The sequence below is a fragment of the Apis dorsata genome, unplaced genomic scaffold, assembly GCF_000469605.1.
Source record: "Apis dorsata unplaced genomic scaffold, Apis dorsata 1.3 scaffold_923, whole genome shotgun sequence".
Classification (NCBI taxonomy): domain Eukaryota; kingdom Metazoa; phylum Arthropoda; class Insecta; order Hymenoptera; family Apidae; genus Apis; species Apis dorsata.
In genome coordinates, this window is record NW_006264034.1 from 254,062 (window position 1) to 268,865 (window position 14,804).

At 20.5% G+C, this 14,804-nt stretch overlaps 1 long non-coding RNA gene across 1 annotated transcript in view; it reads left to right on the plus strand.

The window, feature by feature from the left end:
- Positions 1–408: 408 nt before the first annotated feature.
- The window catches only part of LOC116186560, a 26,723-nt gene continuing 12,327 nt past the window's right edge, over positions 409–14,804 (plus strand). Inside the window, exons 1-2 of the long non-coding RNA XR_004151581.1 lie at positions 409–419; positions 3,380–3,381. This is a non-coding gene — a long non-coding RNA (uncharacterized LOC116186560). The remainder of the gene's footprint in view (positions 420–3,379; positions 3,382–14,804) is intronic.

The window sequence follows — 14,804 nt, forward strand, 5'->3', positions numbered from 1 at the left end:
TTAATTTATTATACAAATGATATTTTAGATAAATGTTTAAATTTTTTGCAATAAAAATAAAAATTTTAAACAGAAAATCAAAAATAATAAAAATTTTGCTTAAAACTAAATAATTAATTATTCCAGAAGTCAGTTAATATACATTTTAACACATTTTTTTAGAAATACGCTTATATTGAAAGATATTCGATGTTTTTCTTATTTTTTTCGATTTATCATCGTTATATTAATTCATTTAACAAAGCTATTGATTTATTGAAAACTATATTTTATCATTATAAAATAATCAGATAAAATCTATTGGATTTAAATCGATGCACTTCTATGAAAAATAATGAAACGTGTATTAAAATGGAAGATATAATGAACATATATTGTATAAATAATGTCACATTGTGAACAATTGATTGTTCGTGGTTGTTATTTTTTAATGGAAAATATGCTGAATCCTTCTTTCTAGACATTTATTATGTTTTGTAATCTCGAAACTAATTTGTGAATTTGACTTCAGACGGAGCTAAAGATATTATTTAAATTTCGAAAAAATTGATTAAATGTTTCAAGAATCCTTTTAAAGAGCTGCCTATGAGAAACTCAAGAAGAGAGAACAATTTTTCTCACGTAATTTTCTCATTGTATCGGATGCTTGAAGATTTTTGTAGAAAATATGTTCTAGACTCACGATATGATGGTCGTAAGTTAAAACTGATACTTGATCCATTTTCTCATAAGAAACAAGCAAAAATTCAAAAATTAATAATTTTTAAACATATGTTTATAAAAACTTTTTGTTTCTTTTGATAAATACTGAATATTCTTAAAATTTTTGAATCTTTTTATACATTTTATATAAATAATTTTGTACATATATATGTCATAATATAAATAATATAATATATAATATATATTATATTATATATTAGCAATATAATATATAATATAATAAAGATGAAAAGTTAATATATTTAAGTTTATATATTTAAATATAATGTAACATAAGATAATAAAGATAATAAAGACGATGAAAAATTTATCCTATTGTAGATTTTATTTCAAGTAGTAATTTAAGAATAATTATTTAAAACGTTCCATTTTCATTTTCATTTTTCATTAATAACATTTTTCATTATTTGATTACTAGTATATTTTAATGGAATTTTTTATTTAATCAATTAAAGGAATTTGATGAAAAATGATAAAAAAAATGTTTGAGAGAATAGTAAATTAAAGAATTGATTATTTGAGAAAATAACATTTGTTTTTCTCAAATAATTATCTATTATTTCTCAATAATAGAATAATTTCTTAATCTTCGTTTTTGAAATAACTCTCAGAATATATATTAAATAATAAATATAATTCATTCTGATAAATATGTAATAATATTATATATTAGTAATTCATTACGTGAAATATTAAACAAATCATTTAATTAAAAATATATTTATTTAATTTTGTTTAAAATATTTCATTCATATGATTTCAAAAATAAATTATTTCTCAAATAATTTTAAAAATTAATCTTAAAATAATATTATTTGAAAACTTCTTAAAACAAATCTTAAAATAATAATTTCAATGGTGAAACATAATATCAAAAGTTAAAAGTTATTTTATGCTTAAATCATTAATAATAATAATTAATAATTAATAATAATATAAATAATTCATTACACAAAATGTTAAACAAATCATTTAATCTTAAATAATTTTAAAAATTAATCTTAAAATAATATTACTTGAAAACTTCTTAAAACAGATCTTAAAACAATAATTTCAATAGTGAAATTTAATGTCAAAAAATTAAAAGTTATTTTATGCTTAAATCATTAATAATAATAACTAATAATTAATAATAATATAAATAATTCATTGGACGAAATATTAAACAAATCATTTAATTAAAAATATATTTATTTACTTTCATTGAAAATATTTACTTATATTATTTCAAAAATAAATTATTTCTCAAATAATTTTAAAAAATAAACTTAAAATATTACTTGTAAACATCTCAAAACAGATCTTAAAACAATTTCAATGATGAAACAACGTTAAAAAGTTGTTTTACGCTTAAATCGTTAATAAATTTATTTTTCAAATTAACAAACATCCAATAATCTATAATAAACAAAAGTATAGACAGAAGAAAAAAGGAAACGCTTTCTTCAAGAAATCGATGTTAACGAAAGCGCAGATCTCTAATTGGACCGACTGGATAATAAGTGACCGATGTGGAATCATCCCTTTTGGTTCGTCGACTTCAACACCATTCAAACGATCGTCCAGAAACACGAACACTTCTCCCCGATCGTTGGCGAATAACGTTTCCCTAATTGATTAGCGCGCTAGCAATAACCGGATATGTCCACGCACCACATGTGCGGAATATACGCGTCGTTTCGACAAATTCGACCAACATTTCATGGATAACACACTATCCCCTCCTTTCTGCGCGTTCGTGAAACAGGATTAACGATAGTAGTCATAGGAATACGGTGAGAAACGATACAGAGATTTGTCTCAGCGTATATCTGAATAGCGGTCAATTTTCAGCCCGACAACAATCATATGGAATAATTCGGTAATATGTTGATATTTCAATCTTTGTTATTATCTGCGATAGAGTAATATTTCAGTAAATAAGAGATAAATTAGAATAGAAACGAGAATGTGAATGCGTGAAGTTAAAACAAATTGGATGATGAATTGTGTTTTTTTTTTTTGTTTTTTATTGTATAGAGAATTTCTTTCTTTTTTGTTCCTTTGTAATCTATTTCTATATATAATGCAATAATTCGAAATTTGCCTCTGTAAATTAAAGAAACAGTGTCTGTCAATTTGTAATTTTATAATTTCATTGGATTTTTTGTTGATATTTTCAACGAGGAAAAAACATATGATGGAATGAGAAAAAGTGATAACGAATGAAAAGAAGAATGATAATATTTATCTAGTGCAATTGCAAATAAAAATTATTTTTGAATGAAACATTTAAAGGAATATATTTATTAATTATTTCATTAAAAATAATAACTAATAATATATATATAATTAATAATAACTAATAATTTTTAGACTTCTCTTACTTAATAGCCAAAGATTATAATTTCGATACTTTCGAAAAATAATTTAACATAAATTGCAATTTTTAGTTAAAAGAAAACTCGTAATCTTCCAAAAAAATTGAATCTCTCATGTCCAAGAATATATATTAAGAATACGATTCATAATATCATTAAAACTGCAATTGCGACTGAAAAATTAATTTTTTAACAACAACTAATTCTATATTTATTAAGAAAGGTAGATATTTTGAATCAAAATGTATTTCAGTTAACCACTAAAAAATATTCTAGTCACAAATTTTCATTTCAAGAAGTCATATAAGTATTCCATATATTCAACACATATGCTCAAGCAATCAAACAATTTATTCAAATAATCAAGCAAATATTTCAACCAACAAATTCATAATTACAATATATAATATAAATAAATAAAGAATAAATTATTAATCATTAAAACAAATTATTATATAATTCTATTCAATTATTAAAGTATATGACATATCGAAGAATCATAAAAATAACGATCGTAATAATATTATTATTATCAATTTAAAATCATTTCATTATATCATATGTGGTTTCATTAAAAAAAAAAATAAACAACGAATATGATATTTTTTTTATAAAACAAAAATCAAAATTATATATTAAAATTATATAATATAATTATATCAATTTTTCTATAAAGAAGTTATGTTTATACAATTGTCTGATTTCAAAACGATCATCTTTTATTGAATGGAGATTATTATTGGATCATTAGTGATTAATTTTCAACCAAGAATTTCAATCATATAAAATGATTCGTGATTAGAATTTCATGAATCAAATCAGAAATATATGTCAATATTTTACACAATGAATTTATATTATCCATAACAAAATAAATGGATAAATATATAAATATTGCCACTCAGTGAAATGATGACATGCGAAAAAATGAAATGAAATATTTTAATAGATAAAGAAAACTGACATTAATTTTAAACCATTTTCACAGAATATTATAATTATATATAATAATTCATAAATAACGATTCATTTATAATAAATATGAATATGATATATATAATGGAAGTATTTAAATGGCAGATTTCGTGAGATTCAAAATTGCTATTTCAATTTTGAATATGGAATAAATAATTGTTCATTTTATTAAGATCAACATAGAAATAATGATAAATAATAACATTCATATGATATGATGAATTATTCAACTACGAATTATTCACTCGCATAAATAAATTGAACAGGACAATGTTATGAAATACTTCATACATCCAATAATTATCGTATGCATGATGTTGTCATCATGAAAGAATAATCGAAAGCATACAAAAATTAATATATTAATTTTTATAAAATTTTGTACACAAATAAAATAATCAAAAAATATGAGAGACAATTATTTTATTTTTAATTTTCATTAAAATAATATTCAAAATTAAAAACAGAAAAATTATTAATTTGAATAATTTAAGAACAAATTATGACAGGAAAAAACGTGAAATATAAAATTTATCTGGTTTTTCATGAAATAATATGATATATTGGAATAAAATATTGCAATTTTCTGTAGTGTCATTGCTGCTTTGGACAGATGACAGGTGAGGATTTATCTGATTATATCACAAAAAGAAATAATAACAAAAATTGAAGGATAACTGATATTGATATATCGTAATACTCATCGTAAAATTCATCATATTTTTAATTTAACACCAAATTTTTATTGTTAAATTTTTTATTATATAAATTATAATAATTAACATTGAAAAAATTCTCTAATTATTCAATATTATTACTCAATTTTTAAAATCATTTGCTGAAATGAATTATATGAATTTTACAATTAAATAAAAATTAAAAAATTTCCTTTTTTAATAATGATATATTTTAATTAATTGATTCCTATAGATTCAAATATTAACGCAAAATTATAATTATATACATTATTATATATTATATACATTATTATATATTATACATATATATATATATAACTTATAAAAGATATACTTATTATTATTTATAATTTATTATAAAAAATTATATAAATATTTTCTAGCACAAAATCAAATAATTTCAAATTCTTTCAAAAAAAGCCTAATATTTTTAATTTTGTGAATATTCATTAATCATTTAAAATTTATTCTATTTAAAATTTTTAAATTAAAGAAAAAAGTAGCTTAAAGCTTTAAAATTACGTGTGCATATATGAATCAAATTTAATATAATTCTTATAGAAAAAAAAATAAAACAATAAAATTAACAAATCAATTATTGGTCGAACACAAGCTACAGAAAAGCAATCATGATCAAACATTGACGATAATTTCGTATAGCAAACGAATTAATTATGATATCTATATTTTTCTTTTTCTTTAAATTTGTCTTTGATTGATTTCTATTTATGCGAGATTATCTATTTCTTCATGCGAGAAGCAAATACGTAATTAAGAACCGTTATGGCCACGAAGATAATCGATTCATTAATTGTATTAGGCACATATTTTCCATCTAACAATCGCATTATTAGCGTCATATCAGATATCACTAGTGATTATTTTCCGAATTAAAAAAAATTTGAAATAAATCGAAAAATAAAAATATTTCTATGAATAAATATTATTTGAAAATAATATTTTTTATTTAATATCTAAATCACGAATAAATATCATTTACTATTATATTTAGATTTAAATTCAATGTTTAAATGAAGTACAATAAGACCGAAAATAACTATATTTTATTTTTTATTTCTTATTGTTTACATATCAAAAATAGAAATAGAATTTTTGACGTAGTATGTTATTATATATAATAAGTAATATGAATTCAATATATTGTGTTGCAATGATATTAATATTAAAGACATTTTATGTCTTTATATATATGTAGTATATGAAGTATTATTATTTTAATATTATTAATATTAATATTTTTTAAATATTTATTTGTTTTAATTCTAAAATTGATTATCCATAAAGAAATTTCACGAACATTTTAACAACTTCTATGCAATAATAAAAATTTAATATACTTGTAATGTTAAAATTAAAAATTATTTATTTGAAATAAATATTATTTTTTATACTAACATTTTCTTATATTTTATTTCATTTCACAATTATTATTTATTATTTATATAAAATAGTAATAAAATATACGTCTGAAATATTATTTATTTATAAAACTATAATTTTTAATAAAATTTTACTTATGATATCTTGACATTTGAACAAATAAAAATATTTATTTTTTATTTCGAAAATCTATTTTCTTCGATCTTATAATGATTTTCAGTCTCCATGTCATAAAAATGGCGCATAGAAATTTAATCTAACCTCCTATTTAATTGCTATTGCAAATCATCAGCGAACATAAAGCGTCATTAGCATCGTTAACCAAACCGAGCTATTTGTCAATTTAATCACTCGATCTATAGATTTTCATCGCGAACGAGTAACAACCGATTTTATGTCTCACCGACAATCGTTTAATCTTCCGCAGAATCCGGTCGTTATCTCCTATTAATTTCGAGCCATGATTATACAATATGAAGATCTCATTCTATAGAGTGTGACATACAAAATAAATTATCCGAATAATTATTTTCTATTGATAATAGAATGAATCATGCCAAAACTTGATTTTGAGCCATAATCTTAATATATTCCTAGTATAATTTTTTATATGTAAAACTATTGTAAAAAAGATATTCATTTTTTAAAATAAAATAATATATTTTTTGCTTAGTTTTTGATAAGCACATTCTACACATTGATATGTATCGAGATATCTCGTAACTTCTAATAGATACTAGGATCAAAATCATTTAGAATTATTTCAAATCTCTGCTTCATAGAATATATGCTTCTTACAAGATAAGAGTTGACGTAATCTAATTGATCTCAAGATATATCAATTATTTAATAATAGAGATAAATCTCATCGTGTATTTGAAAGACGTTGAAGATTATTGAATATCGCTTAAGGTCATGTAAAACAAAAAATAATTAATTTCAAAATATTGATTCAATATTTTCATACTCTCTTTGATTGATTTTTTTCGTTGTGTCATTCTTATAATTATAATTAAGTACTAATTACTATATTCATCAAATATAATAAATAAATTAAATTAATTTGTAAAAAAATTTATTTTAAAATTAAAATATTAATAATTAAAATAATAATTTTATTAATCAATGATATTATTGATAAAATTTAATCATTCATTATTTTCTTATTACAGGAAAAAAATCAAATGTATAAAATAAAAATAATAAATTAGAATTTTATCAGAATCTATAATAAATTATTTCTATAATTCTGAATTCAGAATTTGTTTTTACAATATTATTTTGGAAAATAAGATACGATACAAAATAAATATGATACGTAATGGCACGGTAAACATTTTAAAAAACATGGTAAATATTTTGATTTTTTTTAAATATTGTTTTTTATTTTTTCAAATAAATTTGTTACTTTCTTATTTTTTTTTATATTTCAAATTATTTAAAAATATCTTATTAATTTATATACAAATTTTCAAATGATACAAACATCATATTTTTTGCAACGCAAAAAATTGCAATTTCTCCGTGATGAATATATTCAAATATATAATAGTTAATACAATTAACAAATTAAATAATACAAAATGAAATACATTAATTAATTAGTCTATCTAAATATTATTTATACATAATGCTGCATAATTAATCTTTGTAATAACTATATAAAAAAAAATTTATTATTATTATATCTTAAAAGTTTAGTTTAATGCATTTTTTTCATCAAAAGCAAATGAATTATTCATTAATCTTTTTTTCTCTTTTAAATACAATATATACTATATATACTCTCATTTTCCTCGACACCTAACGATTTTTCCTATTCGAATAAATCGACTCTCCTCGTTTCTCGCGAAATACAGTCCAGTGATATTTCATCGAAGCTAATCCCGCGTTTTTTAGGATTGTCAGATTATTTGAAAAATCGAGAATCATCGAAAACAAGCAACATGCGACCCATCGTATTTTCAATTTTAGTCAAACGATATTATTCGATCTGTTCCTGTTATCGAATGATTTTAACTCGTTAATTTTTTTCTCTCTCTTGAATCTTCTTCGAAAATTACTTCTATATCAAAATTATATTGAACGAAACGAAACGATAATAGGATATGAAATATTCAATCAAGGAGTCAATCAGAGTATTTGTAGGCAAGGAATTCGATTGGTGTCGTAGGATCGAAAACACGCAACAAAATTCCGATTTACCAGGAACTCGATCGTTATCGCCGCATCTCATTTCAAGCTTTTCGAGATTCCGAACTTTTTTGTTTCTTTATATTTCTTTACGTTTCAAAGAATTCCGAAAGAATACCGAATTCTTTCGAATGAATTTACAATTATCAACAGTTGATAAAATCTTCTTTGACAAACTTTCGCAACCTTGTGATTCAATATTTGAAGAGATGAGAATTAGCTATGTGTTAAAACTGTGCCTATCTATATGGTAATTAATAAATGTCGATAATTAATAATTGATATATCATGTTATATAATAATAATATATCATGTTATGAATAATATCGTTAAGATATCGATAACGGATAAAATAACGGATTAAAATTATAAATTTTTCTTATTCAAAGTTATTAAGATTTTAGATCAATAATATTATATTAAATATATATTCAAAACATAATTAAAATATTAAATTAAAATACGAATAAAAATAATTGAAATAAATAATTATATATAGTTCTCCAATCTATTTTTATTTCAAGCAATTACAAATTTTGTGATACTTTTATGCGTTTTAATAATAAGTTTAAATAAACTTTAAATAAAAAATAAAAAAATCTAATTATTTTTATCTTATAAATAATATCTTAATGATTTATTAAAAGCTCAATAACATATCAATAATCGATAATCACAATTTGATTACATACAAATATTTTATATAAATATGCATAATTTTATAGTGGATCTCTATTTTAATTTGAATATATGCATTATCATGATTTCTGATTCTATGATAATTGATACATGGATTATAAACTTTTCGAATAAAAAAAGTGAAAGATAAAAAAGATTTTTCCATATTTGATCTGGAGCGACTAAATAATAAATCTATGATTAAAACTTGAATATTAATATATTTAAACTTATTATAACAATTATAACAACTCATTATAACAATAGATTTTCACTGAAATGATTAAGAATATGACTTTTCTACGATTCTCTTATGTTTCTTAATTATATCGCATTCTTAAAGATTCATTCGTTCAACACACATCCAATTTATACATTTTTAAATCTCTTGTGAAAAATATTCTTCGCGTGTTCGAATTATTAGCTCAAACTAAATATTTCCTCATTCCTTCTCATCTTCAATCATTCATTATATATAATCTATTCATATTTTACAATATTATTTTACAATATCCGGTTTTTTTGTATATGTGTTCAGTATGCATAACCATTTTGCATTTTTTTTTGACCGGTTTCTTTTTCATATTTTTTTGTATATGAATTATAGAAAATCAATATCCGCTACTGAAAATTTCCTTCGATCTTTTGCTATGGTCTCAAATGGAACAATGGAAAAATAATAAATAAAATATACGAGTTTAGCTGAATGAATTTATTATAATTATACGTATCTGTTTATAAAACATTTGAAATATGTGTATCGAAAAAAACAAATAGATACCAACTATAAATTAATCGTGTTGCTGGCAACATTCAATAATAAAACCACAAATGAAATTTCAATGAACTTTAAATTCTATAACATATATTAATACAAAATTTAATATAAAAACAAATGAAATTTCAGTGAACTTTAAGTTCTATAATATGTGTTAATAGAAAATTTAATATAAAACCAAAATAGCAATGCATAACATTCGATTAAAGAAAAAAAGAAACAAATAGAATGAATAACGATGATTATATTATAGATGATATGTGATCCTGAAAATCTACAGATTTTTATATCTTTAAATGCTTGTCGCTTGTTTTTGCATTAATTGATTTCAATGAAATTTTCAGCAAATATAATATATATAATATATAATATATAAATGACATAAATTAATAAAAAATATCGTTTAACTTTTCATAATAGACTTATAATAAAAAAATTATAAAATATAATATTTGCTATTTTCTTCATAATTCCCACCAATTGCAATTCTTTCCAAATTTTTTTTTTTTTTTACACATTATTTAATATATTAATTCTTTTAATTTTTCAAAAAAGACTTAAATTGTTTGATTCAATTTAATAATAAAAAATTATTCTAATTCAAAAAATAAAAATATTATTTGTCTTTAATTTACTAAAACGGTTTATATAACGGTTATATCTTTGCTTTTTAAATTAATAAATTCCAATGTCGTTTCATAGATGATTTGTTGCAAATTATATTTTTCTCAAAACTCAGTTTTTTAAAATGGTTAAAATAATATTACAAAAATAACAATAAATTTTCATTCGATTCATTTTAGGTGACAGTTCCTAATAATATTTTCTTTCATATTTATAATTGAATAATTATTTCTTATATAATTAAAAAAAATTTTTTTTTGATTTTCTGCATTCTTCGAGTTAAAGATTCGCTATTTTCTAACAAATTATTTTTTGAGAATCCTTGTGCAATTAAATTTATTATTTCATAGTGTAAAAAAATCGCATAAATTTATAATGGTAAATTACAAGTTTCTGTTGATTATAAATTTTGATGAAGTTTCTTATTATTATTATAATTATAATAATTATAATTTTTATAACAAATTTATAAAAATATTAATTGAAGAAATAAACTTTCTGTAATTTGAAAAAAAGATTTTCAAATTACAAATTTTTAAAAAAATATTTAATTCTTCTAAAAATTATTATTAATAAATAAATCTTCTAACAAATAAATCTTTGTACATCTTTTATGTTTCTTTTGGTCTCTTCAAAAATCGAACCTCCAAAGGTACTTTAATTACTTATGTAATACTTAAATATGATTTTGAAAATGATTATGATAATTATAATTTTATTAATATATAATAATAATAATTAGGGGAAAAAATAATGATTATAATTTTATAAGTAATAAAACAATTAAATATATATATTTAACGAATGAGTTATTCTATTGTTAATGAATTCGTTAATTCGATAGCACTAAGTAAATAAATAGGAAATAAAGAACTAAGGAAGTAAATAGTAAAATAATATAACAATAAATTATATTAAATTTAATTATATTATATTAATATTAAATCTTATTAATCTATCCGATAATCCCATTTAAATTCAATCGATAGTTCAGAAAATCAGTCAATTGAAAATAGTAATCGATTAGTATCGACTTAATTAATGATGATTTTCAATCGATAATACTTATCATTAGTTATGATATTGTTGTACCATATATTACTAATACTTTTTTTTTAATGTTTTTAATGTGATTTAAACTGATTTTGAATTTGGTTTTGTTTGAATTTTTCTTTTTTCTCAAAAAACCATCAAAGTCATTCGGCTTGGATTCGTAATAATGACAATTCTTGGACAAATAATAATTTTTTATTGACAATTATTATAGCGATTAGAAATTTTTGTTTCTGAATATTATTTTAATTAATTTCATAAGTTTCTGAATTTTCAATTCTGTTTTTTCTTCGATTTTTAATAATCTGATTCGCATTTTCATCGAAACTCTCAAAGAAGAATATTTTCTAGAAAGAAGTACATATATTCAATCTATATTCAATATTCAAATACATTCAATCTCGATTCTATGGAAGGGGACAAGTTGATAAAATTTTTGGAAAAATTTGTGAAAAACCCATTGAAGGATTATCAGTGACGACTCTTGAAAATTCTTGAAAGATCGATTTTTCAATGGTTTCCACGTTCTTCTCGTAATTCATGAAACTTTCCGCAAGAAAAATCAAAGCATTTTGCATTCTTTCCTCTATATGTTCGTCTCTATATGTAAGACTTCTTCAGAAATAGAATACGCTAAGCATATAATAGAGAAAAGAACTTGCTGTCTCTTTGAAATATTTAAAACAAAATATTGATAGATAGTTTTCATAGATAGTTTCAAATAACAACATATAATATTTAAAAAAACATATAATATTTATTTTATTCGTAATAAAATTTGCAATGAAACTAAATAAATAGTTTCTAAGTATTATCAGCTGAAAAAAAATAATATATATATGAATAATATTAGAATAAAAAAATATAGAGAACATCATATATATTATCAAGATGTAACTATATCTTTTCTTTACAAACATGCAAAACATCGTTTTATTTATTTCAAAACTCATTTGTGCTATCAACTAATTCCGGGGACTAGACTTTTCGAGAATCTAGATTCATTGGAATATATAGAATATTCTAGAGATATAATACACATAAATATTCATAAATAGATTTTGGCCTTCAAAATTGGCCACGAATATATTAATATATATTGGATTACACTGTGAGAAAGTTACTTATTACACTGAAAAACACTGTTTTACGCATATACTTCTTTGCAGAAACTTGCAAACATTCAAAAATATTATTTTTAAATTTTAATATGTATAATTTATACATATTATATTGCTAGATCTATACATATATTATATACTTTATGTCTCAGAAATCAATCTCAATGAATCTCAGAAATGACCACATAGCGATTCTATATGCCAAGATAAAGAATAAAATGGGTCATGCGAATTTATACGACCTGGAATCAATTAATCGAAGCATGCAGGGAAGCACATATTTAAAAACCGCGAACGCGTTTGGAAAGATTACGTTCATAAATCACGTGCAATTATGCACCGATCCATATTTCTTGGTATCTAGGACATTATGTGATCAAAAAATCGCGTGGGATCAAATCGACCCCGTTTTTTCAAATCACATAATTACTAATTTGATACTGGAATTATATCTAATTAATTGTATTCTTCAGTCTTGCTTGTTAGATTATATTTGGATTTTGCAATAATTTATAACTAGATTAGAAATATTTGATATGTTAGTTGTATTATTCTATTTTAAAAATGTTTACCTAAATTGCGAAAATGAAGAAATAACAAGTATATTCATAATACAAAAAAAAATAGTTATTTCTTCATATATTATATTCGTTGTATGCAGTTAATTAAGTAGATTGAAACGTAAACATGATTAAAAAAATGGAAGTTAATTAGAAATATTTCATCCTAATGATGTGCTTTATTTTGAATGTTTTGTATCTTTTTGTAATATACATTTAACACATTTTCGTGTATTTACATTTTATATAAATGTAACCTAACCATCCACTGTTTATTTACAAACATAATTGTATAGATTTTTTCATAATAAAATTTATGGAAAAAATCAATACAATTATTGAGACAGATATATTTGAATATCATGGTCAAGGAATGAAAATTGGAAATGATATTTTAAATTTTTTATTCGAAATTCAATAATCTTACTTCTAAAATTTATTTTTTATAAGTTTCAAAGAGTTATTGTGATAAATGTTAAAATTCTTAAAATATAAATTATTTTTTGTAATTCTTTTAAACTTATTTTATTACTGAGTAAATATTGAACAATTACAGTATTGCATATATTTGCATAATAGATGAGAGAAAAAAGTGTACAAATAATTTACGAATTACCATTTGTGTTATAATTATGATTAAAATTACAGTTAATTTTAATTTTCTTATAATATATTATAACATAATAAGAGTTATATTATAATTTTAATATAAATATTTACATTTATTATTGTTTATCATTAATAAATAATTAGTAAATTATTATTAGTATCATTAGTATTATTAAATTAGTATAATTAAAGTTAAATTAAATGAGTGAAATTAAATGTTAGCATTGAAAATGAAGAAAAAAAAAATTAAAAAAATCATTCATATTTTATGAATTTTTGTAATTTGTATAAAAGATTTATACAATATATTTTAATATATTATTTAATATATTTTATAAAAGATAATATTTTTTATAATAAAATTAAGAATTCTTGAAAAAAAATAACAAATTACATTATATTCGTTATTAAATCAAATTCAATTATAGTGATTATAAAATTTTGTATTATTTTACAAAGAAAATTAATTTAATCTAAAAATTTGTATGTACGTATATATGAAACTTTTTTTTTTATCAAAATATCATTTGAAAATGAAATCAATGCAAATAGTTTCAATCTCAGCTTTTTTCGCTTTTTAAACAAAACTCTGTTTTATATATAATATAAAAGAAAGCAAAATATTAAATTACAAAATGTTCAAAATTTAATAGTTTATCATTCTATTGTAAAAAATTGTAATCAAAACAAAAAATAAAAAAATTAAAAAAATAAAAAAATTCATAAAGAAATTACTCTATGTATAATTCATTATATTCTATTTACATTCAAAATTTTATAAAAATTATAAGTTTATGATTAGATAAATTTTCTTATAAAATAGTATTCTTCTTCTTTATTGCAAATTCATTTTTTAAATAATTTCTTATGTCTCAATATTTAGACGATATATTTTAATAAAGAATAATGGATACAGAAATACAAAAATATTCATTTCTCGTTCATTTTTCATCTTTTCCAAGTGAATAGCAATGACTGTTATACAACACAAAAAAAAAAAAAAAAAAAAAAAAAAAAAAAAAAAAAAAAAA